This window comes from Sebastes fasciatus, chromosome 9 (assembly GCF_043250625.1).
Source record: "Sebastes fasciatus isolate fSebFas1 chromosome 9, fSebFas1.pri, whole genome shotgun sequence".
In the NCBI taxonomy this organism is placed as follows: domain Eukaryota; kingdom Metazoa; phylum Chordata; class Actinopteri; order Perciformes; family Sebastidae; genus Sebastes; species Sebastes fasciatus.
Window position 1 is genome coordinate 31,221,270 of NC_133803.1, and position 14,127 is coordinate 31,235,396.

General features: G+C 42.3%; 1 pseudogene; it reads left to right on the top strand.

Annotated features, from left to right (window-relative positions):
• Positions 1-538: 538 nt before the first annotated feature.
• Positions 539-11,462, top strand: LOC141774542 (protein NLRC3-like; annotated as a pseudogene).
• The last annotated feature ends 2,665 nt before the right edge of the window (positions 11,463-14,127 follow it).

The window sequence follows — 14,127 nt, forward strand, 5'->3', positions numbered from 1 at the left end:
GCTGACGTATCACAGCAACGGGCTCAAGCCAAGCCCCCAGGAACAGTGCTTTGAAGCAAATTTCCGTAGTGGCCAAACGGAGGTAATACAACTTCCGTGTCCGTCACGGGACGTCATTGGGCCCAAAAATACTTTTTCCCATAGATTTACATTGATAAAGAGACGTCTGTACTTCAGTGGATACTTTTTTTTTAAGGTAAATCAACTTCCCAGTATGAACACTTGAATAACACTTGCCCTTATTTAAATTATTAGGTCCTAAAATTGTAAAATGCACTAATAGCCAAAAGGGTAACATTTCAAATAATGAAGAGCGTTTCAAAGTCAGTCAAACGGAAGTAAAAAGTGATGTCATCCAAAAGAAAGGGAAATAAAAAGAAACATGAGGTGTATTCCTCTAGTCTTCAAACAATCCTAAAGACTAAAGAGTATTGTGAATGTCATTCCTCAGATAGGACTCTGCGGCTCAAAGTGCCAACAACATAGAAACTGTCCTGTGAGTGTATTTAGTGTCGAGGTGTTGTGATGAAGAGAAATAATGTGTGAGCTCTCCCAGCAGGTTGTTGTGATTGTGTGAAGGTGTGGGCTCTGATATGAATCAGGGTGAGGACAGAGAGGAGGGAGTCCCTCCCTCTAAAACCTCTCTGTGTGGGGAACATGACAGCCAGACCAAAGCTCAGAGGTGAGATGACCATCTCTAACTGTCCACGACTCTTCTCCATGTCACAAAGACTTCACTGAGAATGTTTCTAAATTTGTGAGCTTTAATGAATTTCTTTCTATCAGGATCCATCAGAGACCAGACTGTCCTGAACCTGAACCTGAACCTGAACCTGAACCTGAACCTGAACCTGAACCTGAACCCAGCTGTGTGTCCTTCAAGAGTGACCGGTCTATGGATCAACATATATTATTCAAAGATGGACGCCACTCTGTTGATCAAAGGTGAGGATTTCAAACTGATAATGAAAACAAAAATGATGATGATATCCGACGTTAGGGAACTTAAATATAGGAAAGGACACTCAGTTAAATCTAGCTGCCTTTACACCAAGTCCGTCCTGTTTTTATCCTAAATGGACGGCATTACTATTCAACCATTATAATCACCCCGCAGCATAATTTCCTGCAAACTGCAATGAATACAGCTTTAAAATATACATTGAATGAAACATTGAATTCACACAAAATGGGACTAAAAACTACCAGGTTACAAATATACTACGTAGTTAGATGTATTAAATCACTGACAGGTTTTGTCTCAGTGTGTTGTTGGTGCAGTGTAGAATTTATTTAGTGTTTCTATCAGCAGGAAGCTGGAAAAGCCTGAACCCAGCTGTGTGTCAATGAGGAGTGACCGGTCTATGGATAAAAATATATTCTTCAAAGATGGACGCCATTCTGCCAATCAAAGGTGAGGATTTCAAGCTGATAATGAAAACAAATTATGGGTTTTTATCAAGCGGCAACCTCCGCTGCTGAAAAATGAAGCCAACAGCAGCTCCCACTGTCAGACTTCTACTGGTGTTAGGAAAAGTCAAGATTTCCCCAGCTGAGGCTCCATGCCAAAAGGATGTTTATTTGGCTCTACATACATGTGAGCAAACTATTTCTCACAACTGTTGATCAAAGGTGAGGATCTCAAACTCTTAATGAAAACAAAATGATGTGTTTTTATCGGTTGTGAGATCTCCAGTTTTTAAACCTTTACTGACTCAGTTGAAGATGAAGTTCAGGCTGGGAGCTGCCCAGTATAACCAGTCTGACACTAAGCAGCTCCACTGGAGCAGCTGGAGGTTCTGGTTGCCTTGCTCTAGGGCACTAGTGTACATATGGAGGGGTTGGTGAGAGCTGTAGGGACTAAACCAAACTGACTGGTGAAGAAAACAGTGAACTGAAAGCTACTAACAGCTGCAGTCTGAGCTGTTGATTCTCAGTGGGATCAGCAGGACTAGTAAACCTTTACCACTACAGGGAGTCATCTGATTCACTGTTCACATCCAAATATCACTTCATGGACCTTTACCTTGTGTTTGTCTCTGTGTGGACAGACATCATATGAGTCTATTCTTCATGATTCCTCCACAGAGTGGACCAGGACAGCTCAGAGGGTCCCAGTGGTCAGTCTGCCCAGCAGCATCAAACACACATGGACTCCATATTTTTGGTCTGTTCATGTACTATAACTACTTTTACATCTATTCTGTTCACAATCATCTCCATGCTGCTCTTTTTAGACCAGTGGATTGTCAGTCTGTCCAACATGGATCTGATGTTTGGTTCCATGATTTTAGTTTGACTGTGTCATTCATATAATATTCTGTTCCAGCTGCTGGAGGAGAACATCGTCGCTTTTGTGAAGAACGAGCTGAAGACGATCCTGAAGGTTCTGAGTTCAGATTACCCAGAATGCTTAGAGAGTCAGAGGGACGATAAGGAGGTGTTGGACGGTGAGGATGAAGAACAGAGGAGGAGCAGCAGAGAGGCTTTTCTGAAGATCACACTGCACTTCCTGAGGAGAATGAAGCAGGGGGAGCTGGCTGACTGTCTGCAGAGCAGTAAGAGGATTTATCTAAAGATTTAACATGCTGGATAAATGGGACGTTTACTAATGTCTCAAGAGATGGACCAAAAATATATTCATATACTCATTCTTTGAGGAACTGAAATGTTCAAATATTTTCTTATTGATCTTCTTTGTGTGTTGATTCAGGAAGTTATTCTGGAGTTTGTCAGCGTGAACTCAAATCTAACCTGAAGAAGAAGTTCCAGTGTGTGTTTGAGGGTATCGCTAAAGCAGGAAACCCAACCCTTCTGAATCAGATCTACACAGAGCTCTACATCACAGAGGGAGGGACTGCAGAGGTGAATGATGAACATGAGGTCAGACAGATTGAAACAGCATCCAGGAAACTACACAGACCAGAAACAACAATCAGACAAGAAGACATCTTTAAAGCCTCACCTGGAAGAGATGAACCAATCAGAACAGTGATGACAAAGGGAGTGGCTGGCATCGGGAAAACCGTCTTAACACAGAAGTTCACTCTGGACTGGGCTGGACAAAGCCAACCAGGAAATACAGTTCATATTTCCATTCACTTTCAGAGACCTGAATGTGCTGAAAGAGAAAAAGTACAGCTTGGTGGAACTTGTTCATCACTTCTTTACTGAAACCAAAGAAGCAGGAATCTGCAGGTTTGAAGAGTTCCAGGTTGTGTTCATCTTTAACGGTCTGGATGAGTGTCGACTTCCTCTGGACTTCCACAACAATGAGATACTGACTGATGTTACACAGTCCACCTCAGTGGATGTGCTGCTGACAAACCTAATCAGGGGGAACCTGCTTCCCTCTGCTCGCCTCTGGATAACCACACGACCTGCAGCAGCCAATCAGATCCATCCTGAGTGTGTTGACATGGTGACAGAGGTCAGAGGGTTCACCGACCCACAGAAGGAGGAGTACTTCAGGAAGAAATCCAGAGATAAAAAGCAGGCCGGCACAATCATCTCCCACATCAAGACATCACGAAGCCTCGACATTATGTGCCACATCCCGGTCTTCTGCTGGATCACTGCTACAGTCCTGGAGGAGGTGTTGAAGACCAGAGAGGGAGGAGTGCTGCCCAAGACCCTGACTGAGATGTACATCCACTTCCTGGTGGTTCAGTCCAAGGTGAAGAACATCAAGTATGATGGAGGAGCTGAGACAGATCCACACTGGAGTCCAGATAGCAGGAAGATGATTGAGTCTCTGGGAAAACTGGCTTTTGAGCAGCTGCAGAAAGGCAACCTGATCTTCTATGAATCCGACCTGACAGAGTGTGGCATCGATATCAGAGCAGCCTCAGTGTATTCAGGAGTGTTCACACAGATCTTTAAAGAGGAGAGAGGACTGTACCAGGACAAGGTGTTCTGCTTCGTCCATCTGAGTGTTCAGGAGTTTCTGGTTGCTCTTCATGTCCATCTGACATTCATCAACTCTGGTGTCAATCTGATGGCAGAAGAACAAAAAACATCCCGGTTGTCTAGATTCTTCAGAGAAAATTCTAATCTAAAACACCTCAACCAGAGTGCTGTTGACAAGGCCTTACAGAGTCCAAATGGACACCTGGACTTGTTCCTCCGCTTCCTCCTGGGTCTTTCATTAGAGACCAATCAGACGCTCCTACGAGGCCTGCTCACACAGACAGGAAGTAGTTCACAGACCAATCAGAAAACAGTCCAGTACATCAAGGACAAGATCAACAAGGATCTCTCTGCAGAGAGAAGCATCAATCTGTTCCACTGTCTGAATGAGCTGAATGATCGTTCTCTAGTGGAGGAGATCCAACAGTCCCTGAGTTCAGGAAGTCTCTCCACAGATGAATTGTCTCCTGCTCAGTGGTCAGCTCTGGTCTTCATCTTACTGTCATCAGAAAAAGATCTAGACGTGTTTGACCTGAAGAAATACTCTGCTTCAGAGGAGGCTCTTCTGAGGCTGCTGCCAGTGGTCAAAGCCTCCAACAAAGCACTGTAAGTACAGAGATAGTTCTATTCATATATCATAAATTAAATACTCTGCTGTGTTTTCAACTTATTTCTTGTTTTTCCTTCATTATTGTCTCTTCAGACTGAGTGGCTGTGACCTCTCAGAGAGAAGCTGTGAAGCTCTGCCCTCAGTTCTCAGCTCCCAGTCCTCTAGTCTGAGAGAGCTGGACCTGAGTAACAACAACCTGCAGGATTCAGGAGTGAAGCTGCTGTCTGCAGGACTGGAGTATCCACACTGTACTCTGGAAATTCTCAGGTCAGGATTCATCAACATGTTCAACTAATGGTCACTTAAATCCTTATTTACATTAATGGATTAATTTTTTCTCACTCTATTGTGACTTGAAACATTACAGAGGAATCAGAGAGCGACCAGAAATGTTGTCAGATTGTTGATGGACATTAGAGGGTGTTTGGTTGTGACTAGAAAAAAAAAGTTACGATGTTAATGTAACCCCACAGTAGCCGGCAGTATCGCAGTACTGCAGTAACCTCCAGCCCTCACAGTACCCTCAGATTATGTGACATGTGTGTTGTTTTGTGTGTTTGCAGTCTTTCAGGCTGTCTGATCACAGAGGAAGGCTGTGCTTCTCTGGCCTCAGCTCTGAGCTCCAACCCTTCCCATCTGAGAGAGCTGGACCTGAGCTACAATCATCCAGGAGCCTCAGGAGGGAAGCTGCTGTCTGCTGGACTGAAGGATCCACGCTGGAGACTGGACACTCTCAGGTATGAAGAGGCCTGCTGCAGCCACAGACAATCAGTCTGATAGAGGAGATAGAGCTGGTCACACTCTCAGCCTGGCTCATATGACCCTGATACACCAAGCTGACCTCAACAACCAGAGCTGATAAACACTGATTCATCAAACTGTTTGTGTCCAACATCAGATCATCAATACAGGCAGAAGTAGTCAGGGAACAGAAGCCAGGTTGTGCCAAAACAGGGAGGGAAGGTGATGGAATGTTGTTTTTCTGGAGCGTTGTCTTGTTTCAAAATGAGAAAATAGGATATTTGTGTATCCTGATACGTTGTCAGGCGTCATGGTGGGTTGACATGTGTCAACGTCGACACGCTGCAGGTTTGTGGGCTCATATCAAACAATGGTTGGATGTTTTGACGCTCGTCATCTACCATCAGTGTGTGTTGCCCTTTAGTCCAGAAATGATTGTTAAAACAAAGAAACAAAAAGACCATTTTCACGTTACAGTGAATCTGTTTAAAAGTTCTTGATAAATCATCACAATAGGAATGTTTTGCTGTTTTAAAGGAGTTTATCTTTACCAGGTTTTGGTTTGTTTTGCACTGAGAGCGAGTTCCCTGGCTGATAAAGAGTCAACTTGTTGCAGGACTTTCCACAGAAACTACAGGTGACAGTCAGCCACAGACGCTCAATGAAGAACAAACAACTGATTGTGGACATGGTGTGTCAGAGCCTAAAAGGTTTATTTAGGACTGGACCAACATTATAGGGGGACATAGGAAGTGCTCTGTGGCTGCACACGGACTTGACCTTTAATATCTTTACCTTCAGATTACAGATAATAAAAACCAGTGTTGACTGTTGCTAGGAGACGCAATGTGAACAATGTCAAAGTCAGACACAATGAAAACATGAAAGTTTTGTCTCGCTGCGTTTACTGCTGCATAGTAGATAGATTCTAACTTTACTTTTAATGTTAGGGCCTTTTTGGAAGGTTAAAAAGACCCTCAGACCCTGGTCCCTGGTCCCTGCGGTTGAAACGCAATGAGTTCCTAAAAGGTTCCTAGTACTGGGGGAAAGTTCCTGCTTTGGAAAAGGGGCTTTACATTCATCAGGTGACACAAACAAAAAGGTGGAAGAGGAGGAGAGGAAGAGAGAGGAGTGCGGTGCGCGAATAGCAGATAAGATGAGTGACAGTCGGAAACGAAGCAGCATGTAAAATTATGGTATTCTGGAAATGATAAGGTTTAGTATAATTATATTGAATAATTTAAGTGATATATGTACACAATTACTAATCACAGGTCAAAACAGCGCTAAATTTTGCTGAATTATAAAAGGTAGAATTGGTAAAATGAAGAGCCGTTTGGGAGCCGAAAGAGCCGGCTCTTCTTGGTGAGCTGACCAAATGATCTGGCTCATTAAAAAGAGCCGGAATTCCCATCACTACTACATACTACTGAGGAACGCAGTATGCAGTATACAGTACATACTGCATACTGCGTTCCTCAGTAGTATGTAGTATGTGACGGTTAAAGCGATGTATTTTGTATTATGCTAGACGAGGCTTTAGCCTTTAAACCAGCTCTTAAAGCACTGGACAAAAAAACTAACTCGTACCACTATTGCAATATTATCGAAAAATAAAACTTTGATTTTGTTGTTTATGTAATGCTGGTTTACTTTATAAGATATTGCAGGTTTTAACTATTTATTCCAACAGCTCAGAGTAAAGTCAGACAAACAGGATCATCAAGGAGGGGAGACGGGAAATATAAAATATTGAACGACAAAATTGACGTTACTCAAACTGTTTTTTCAGTTACAGCAACTAAACAGAGGACTGATCTCCCTCCAGATATTAGAGTAATGTTAAAAAGGGTAATGTTGGCTGCTGTTTCCATCTCCATTTCCCTCTCCTCTTCCCTCGCCACTGTGCTGCTCTGTGGCCGGCTCTCCAGCGAGCTACGCACTCGAGCGATTGTGGAGCTTATCAACTCCAAAAAGGCAGATAAACACAGGTTCCTGTTAATTTATAATGGACATCTGTGTTGTTATATTTAAACAAACAATCCGTCAACAAGGAAATAAAAGCCTCTTGTCTAGGAGACCGGTCTCTAGAGAGCTCCAGCCAGCTCATAGCGGGTTCTCTGAGCGTGACTACCCGGCTGGCTGGCAGCGACTCCAGCAGGCGCTAGCTAGCTATCACGGCATTTTGCATGGTGAGCAAATGTTCGATTCGCCATCTAACTTCGTAAAACTGCCAATATTAAAAATCTACACAGTTGATTTCTCGCCTCAAAAACTTTCAGACTTGAATTTAGTGATGAAATAGCTACGAAAAATGTAAAACAAAATGAGCCATTTTTGGCTTCTGTTGTTGTAACTGTGGCGGTCCAGCGCTTTGCATTGTGGGATACAGTAGGCGAGATAGACTGGTCCGATGCATACTGGAGATTTTTTCCAAATCAGTACGACATCCGGGTACTTTTGGCATACTGGAGATTTTGCTTTTGTTCGCATACTGCATTCTACATACTACATACTACATACTACATACTACATACTACATTTTGGACAAATCAGTACGTACTACTTGTATAGTATGTGGTTTAGAATACAGCGTGTGTATCAAGCCCCTAGGAAGTGCAGTGGATAGTAGATAGTAGTAGATAGTAGAGTAGCACAACAAACAATATTTAACGTAGCTGTAGGCTATTATTATTAAAATGATGTAAAGTGAACTAATAGCTGAATCCAGAGTTATTTTCCTCGGCATAATGAACGTGCATCAGACCCACGAGACAAACTAACTAACAGATAACTAGCGCTGTATTGCAAATCACTGAAGCATATGAAAGTGAGCAGCAAAAAAACTTCAGAACATTATTGATGCCTTTGCGTTATTAGAAGAGCCCCTTAAGCTATTTCATTACTTTACTGTTTTGTCTTTTATCAGATTATAATTCGGTTTACATTGTGTGCTCCATTTTCTAAAGAGCCCACTACTACTGATGATATATCACTTGCCATATATATTGTACATTTTCCTCTTAAATTTAAAAAAAGCCCTACTGTCAGTTGTAAACTCATTGTGGTTATATATATATTATGTAACAGGATACGGTGCAGTCAAATTACCATTGCAACACCGCTGTCTCCTAAACAAACACTAGCTGCTGCGGTTAGTAGGCTAGGCTACTACAGCAGTAGTACCAGTCTACCAGACTTAGCTACCAGCTAGCTACGAGCGAGCAAGCTCATGAACGCGCGGTAAACTCGTATACGCTACGTTCATTTTCTTTTACATTTTTTTATTTCAAAATGACAGTATCCATAGTAACAGCAGAAAACATTAAAATAATTTACATACAGAAGAAGCATAGCGAAAACATAAACAAAGTGCTGTGACAAACATAAAAGGACAACAGAAATGAAACAAAACCAACATAAAATAAAAAAAAAATAAAATAAAAAAAAGACAATGCGAGAGTATGACAATAATTTCACTAAAAAACATTAAACATATTGCATACATTCATTGTTTTCATTGCTTTTTTGTTTTGTGAGGAAGAAATTGTTGACAGATATAATTCCATTTCTTTCATAAATACAAAGAAATTAGACTTTTTTTGGTAAATTTACACTTGTGAATGTGGAACTTCGTGAGAATTAAATAATAAGAAAAAATACATTACTGTCTTTGTCACTGTAATCATGGCAACCAATTATAATATTTCTATAGTACAGTGCAAAATCTGAGAAAATGTTAACAAGTATAAAATTGTTGACATCTTTCCACAATTCACATGTAAATTTACAGGACCAGAATAAATAAGAGCAAGTTTCAGGATGTGATTCACAGAAGGAACAATTGACATTAATGTCACTCTTTAACTTTTGTAAGAAATGTTTCACTGGATAGAATCTATGGATCGACTTAAATGACACCTCTTTTACCTGATTTGTTAGAAGGAACTTTTGCGGTAAGGACCAAACTTTCTTCCAGTCAATATCACTAACAAAATTACTCCAATAAATGTTGCTGCCGGAGTAAAAACCATGCTGTCCTGATAAAAAGCCCTTATCCTGGAGTTCATACCTCTATTAACAGAAAAACAGACTTTAGCTAACGGAGATTGAATTGGGTCAAGCGTCTACAACCTTTCTCTGTTTAACTGCCGGAGACTGAGACGGTGTGATGGGAAGAGGTGGAAAATCTTCTTCCATCATCGTTACCTTCACTGCGTTGGAATCTGAGCCGAGATAGTCGTGCATGTTGTCGATGAGTGTGTTCTTAGCTTCAGTTTGCCCATCAAGAGTTGTTGTAGCAGGTATGCTAGCAGAGTTAGCAGAAGTTAACGCCCTCCTAGCGTCGGCCTTTCTTTTCTCTTAGCTTTTCATTTTGGTTTATTAACATTAACCAAAAGTAGTCGGGTAGAATTACAGTCGAAATACAAGTTAAAATAGTTGTTTTGCCCGCACTATATGTAAAAAAACCCAGTTAGGTTTGCAGGAGCTCATCCAGACACGACTGCTCAGAGCGCCATCTTGCGCGCCCCTGTACGCTACATGTGAGCAAGCCGTGATGGCGGCATGACGCAGTGTGACGCAGCGTGACGACTGTGACCCCATGACCGAGTCATGTGACCAAGCGGACGCTACTGCGCATGTACCATGTGCCCGAGAACCGCCAAGATACGGGTACTTTTCCAAGCCATTTAGGCTTCATGCGCCAATGAGCATCTCTCATAGGAATGACCGGGGCCCCGCCTCCAACGCTGTATCCAGTTCTTTTAATACATCCATGGTGTATGAGAGCAATGTAATGTCCATGTTTCCGTGCTGAAAGAGGAAGTGCTGCTCTGACCCCCCTCCTCCTTTCAGGGTGAAGCCTGCTGGAGTCCGATGGTTGACACCAGGTCTGAGGAAGTGTAAGTGTGTTTTTAATTTGATTCCTGAAACATTCAACCAGCTTCAGGCTGTGACATCACTCATTCAGATCTCTGATGTCATCATCAAAGATGATAGATTAATAACTGCAGCTGTATTGTGTCTTGTTCTCTCCATCAGATTCCTGTGAACTCACACTCGACACAAACACAGTAAACAGAAACCTCAAACTGTCTGACAACAACAGGAAGGTGACATGTGTGGAGGAGGTTCAGTCATATCCTGATCATCCAGACAGATTTGACTGGTGTCCTCAGCTGATGTGTAGAAATGGTCTGACTGGTCGCTGTTACTGGGAGGTCGAGTGGAGAGGAACTGTTTATATATCAGTGAGTTACAGAGGAATCAGCAGGAGAGGAGACAGTAACGACTGTGTGTTTGGATGGAATGATCAGTCCTGGAGTCTGAAGTGCTCTGATGGTGGTTACTATGTCTGGCACAATAACAGAAAGACATCCTTCTCCTCCTCCACCTCTTCCTCCTCTGGTAGAGTAGCAGTGTATGTGGACTGTCCTGCTGGCACTCTGTCCTTCTACAGAGTCTCCTCTGACACACTGATCCACCTCCACACCTTCAACACCACATTCACTGAACCTCTTTATCCTGGGTTTGGGTTCAGGTCCTGGTCTAGTTCAGTGTCTCTGTGTTCTCTGTAGGAGGGAGAGTCTCCTCCTGTTAGAGAAACTCTCTCACTGCTGACCAGATAGTTCAGTCTGTACAGGATCACACACAGCTGATGTTAGTTCGTACCAACCTGATCTCTCAGTGGTTGTAAATGCAGTCGGAGCAGGTGAGGGGTACCTGAGCTGGGCTGGACTCTGGGGGGTTGAGAGCTCTCTGGGACTTGTGGTGTTGCCGATGGACGGCTGAAAGAGCTGAGCGAGGTCGATGTAATTACCTGAAATGATCTGTTGTCTGAGAGAAGGTGTGAAACATTTTTTTTAACTTTGTGTATAAAACTGAACTTTGTTGATTTGTGTGAAGAAACACCTTCGAATGTCAAACAAGAGTTTTTCAGGATCAAATTCAGCATCTGTGGAAAAATACTTCCAACTTATAAAGAATTGGTTTGATAAGAACAAACTAAATTAATCATCTTTGGTCATCATGTAACAAATGAACAAACTTTGATAAGTGATATTGAAATAAAAAGAAATCAAAGTTTAAGGATGATTCTAGATAATAAATTATGCTGGAAACTACATATAAATCATGTCAAAGAAAAAATCACAACACTGTATAAAATGGTGGATTTGTTAAATAAAGCTTCATTATTCAAGTTTAATTGTTAACTTTTTGTGTCAACGTCATGATGAGGTCACGGTGTTAACTGGAGGCTAAACAAAGGAAAGACTGGAGGCTAACACTAGCAGTGGGCCAAAGCTACACATCTAAAATGCCATCTTGCTGTGTTGTTGGGTGCCAGAATCCAGATATCACAAACATTTGAGATGACAAACTGTGATTCGAGACTCTAGCGAGCTACAATATCGGAGAAACGTTTCAGAGATGGAGAGTTAATGTTGGTAATATTTAGCCTCCTGCTAACCGCAGCCGTGAGCCGTTTGGCTGCGGATAACAGAAGGCTAAACTATTAGCAACCCTTTCTCTCCATCTCTGAAACACTTCGCTGATATTGTACGACTCTCTTTTTGACTGACTTTAATGAAGGATAGTTAACTATAGGCATCCTAACAAATCTGATTATTATATTTCAAAAGAGAGACATAAGAAGTTTGAACCAAATTACTGATCAAGATCCAACTCAGCTGTTTATTTAATGATGCCCGGTGCGTCTCATACCGCCGCTAAAGGGTGCCTTATGCGTCGGTATTCAACGCCAACAGCTGTGACAAATCGTCGGTATTTGACGCCCTGGGAATGAGAACGGGCTGGCTATGCTTAAGTTCAATCATAGTTTGAACGTTATGTCTAACGTAAGTCAGAGTTCCCGAGCTATTAACATTTTTATAGTTGCACCAGCTGAAATAGTTCCAACGTAGACATAAGTTACAACTTAAATCTTACACCTAGCCCATAGTAGGTGTAAAGTCCTCCGTAAATTAGCGGTTGGCTAAATGGCGCATTGTTTTGAAAGGTGGGATAACTTTGTTGGATGAGGAGGAGTCTAAAAACGTGCCGCTTTCATCCTTTTATCCGATGTGCTTGGCAGGTTGCGCTCCTGTCGCGCCTTGCTGTTACCAAGCAACCAAAAGTTGTGCGCTGCGATGACGATGATGATTAAGTTGCGGTAATTTAGCAGTAATTAAGTAAGCCAAAACCCCTCACAATAGCTTTACTGCTTTGACTTTCATAGAGCTGTGATCTGCTGCCTTCAGCTGAGTTACAGACAACAGCTCAGTGTGTGCAGGCTGCTGTTATACAACCACTGTGTGTCTGTCAGCAGACAATGGAGTCTTTAATTCAGATGAAAAGGAGGATAATACAGTGGAAAATCTGCTTCAACACAATGGCCCAAACACGACAGGCTTTTTCTCCATAACAGCTGATTTAATGTTTGAGGACACACAGAGGAAAGTTACGTCACTGTGTCACAGGGTGATGCTGTTTGTCATGGATGTATAAAGAGAACTGGATTCAGCGTTGGAGGCTCCCATTCAATAGGCGTTACTGTAGAAATGAATTTGGTCGAAATTTACTGTGAGGTAGACGAAGTAGCAGTAAGCTAGTTAGTCTTTAGGCTAACCATAGTGGCTAACAGCCAACGGCGCATCTTTTGAAAAGTAATTCCCCTACACTTTATTTTTAACAGATATTTAACTAACGTTAAATTATCATTTTCTAAAATGTCCCTGCAGAGCTCTGATACTTGTTGCGCTGTTGGCGGCTGTGCTAACAACCAGACAAAGCTAAATCAGTGGCTTCAACAACAGTGTGTTGAACATGCACCCAAAACAAAAAGGGATTGTTGTTGTGACCAACGGTACAGTTTCCATCGCCGACCTACAGACGAGGTCCCAGAAGAATGTGGCTGAGGAACCTAAACTTGAAGAGACCACCATAAACCCTTTAACGTTATGCGCGCTCATTTCATTTAGTGGACAAAAAGCCAACGGAGGAAAACCTGTATTCTACTTTGTAGTTTTGGCTACGAAAGAGCAGCGGAGAAGAGACGTCGGGTCCTTAAAAGGACTGACAGCAGAGCCAGGAGAAGGTGTGAAGGGAGGACACAGCATTTCTAGCTTCTGTTTAATGACAGCCAGTTACTTTACTATTTTCTGTACAGTTTAAAATGTAAAGCGGTTTATGGCACGGAGTGCAAGGCAGCATTAGACTAAAAATAATTTAAGTACGATTATCTGTGTGTAGAAAAAAACAAAACTTTGTTACTGTGGAAGTACTGATCTGCCTCAGATTGTTCATCGCTTCACCGTCTGTAGCAACGGAGTCAATGAAGTAGCTAAATATGCTAGTGTACGTTATCTGAAGCTACTTCTTCAGGTCGTCCTCCCATCCCTCCATAGAAGAAAGCAGAGCTATGATCAGGTTCTTGGAGAGACGATTAGCGCACCTTTACCATGGGAAACGTTTCAGGTTCAGTGACACAATGCGTCGGCAGTTACGCCCATAATTCACGCAAGGCATCATGGGGGCTGGGAATAAGGTGGATATATGTCTTAAAAAAGGCGGTTGCTAACAAGTGTCTAAATGAGACGACTAAACGTCATCACGCCGACTCGTCCTCCTTTACAGCCTTGTGGTGTTTACTCGCGCTCATGTGACCGTGGTGTAGTCTGTTTATGGCCTAATGTCATTTGTGAAGATTATCTTGATAAACAGAACGTGTCAGTATCATAAACGTGTGTTTACCACAGAGCTTATTTTCTGCAATAATCCAAAACCCAATGGAACAATCCCATTGGCTGTCAGATGATCACTTCCTGTTGGACTACAGAAATACGTCATCTCTGGAGCGCTCTATA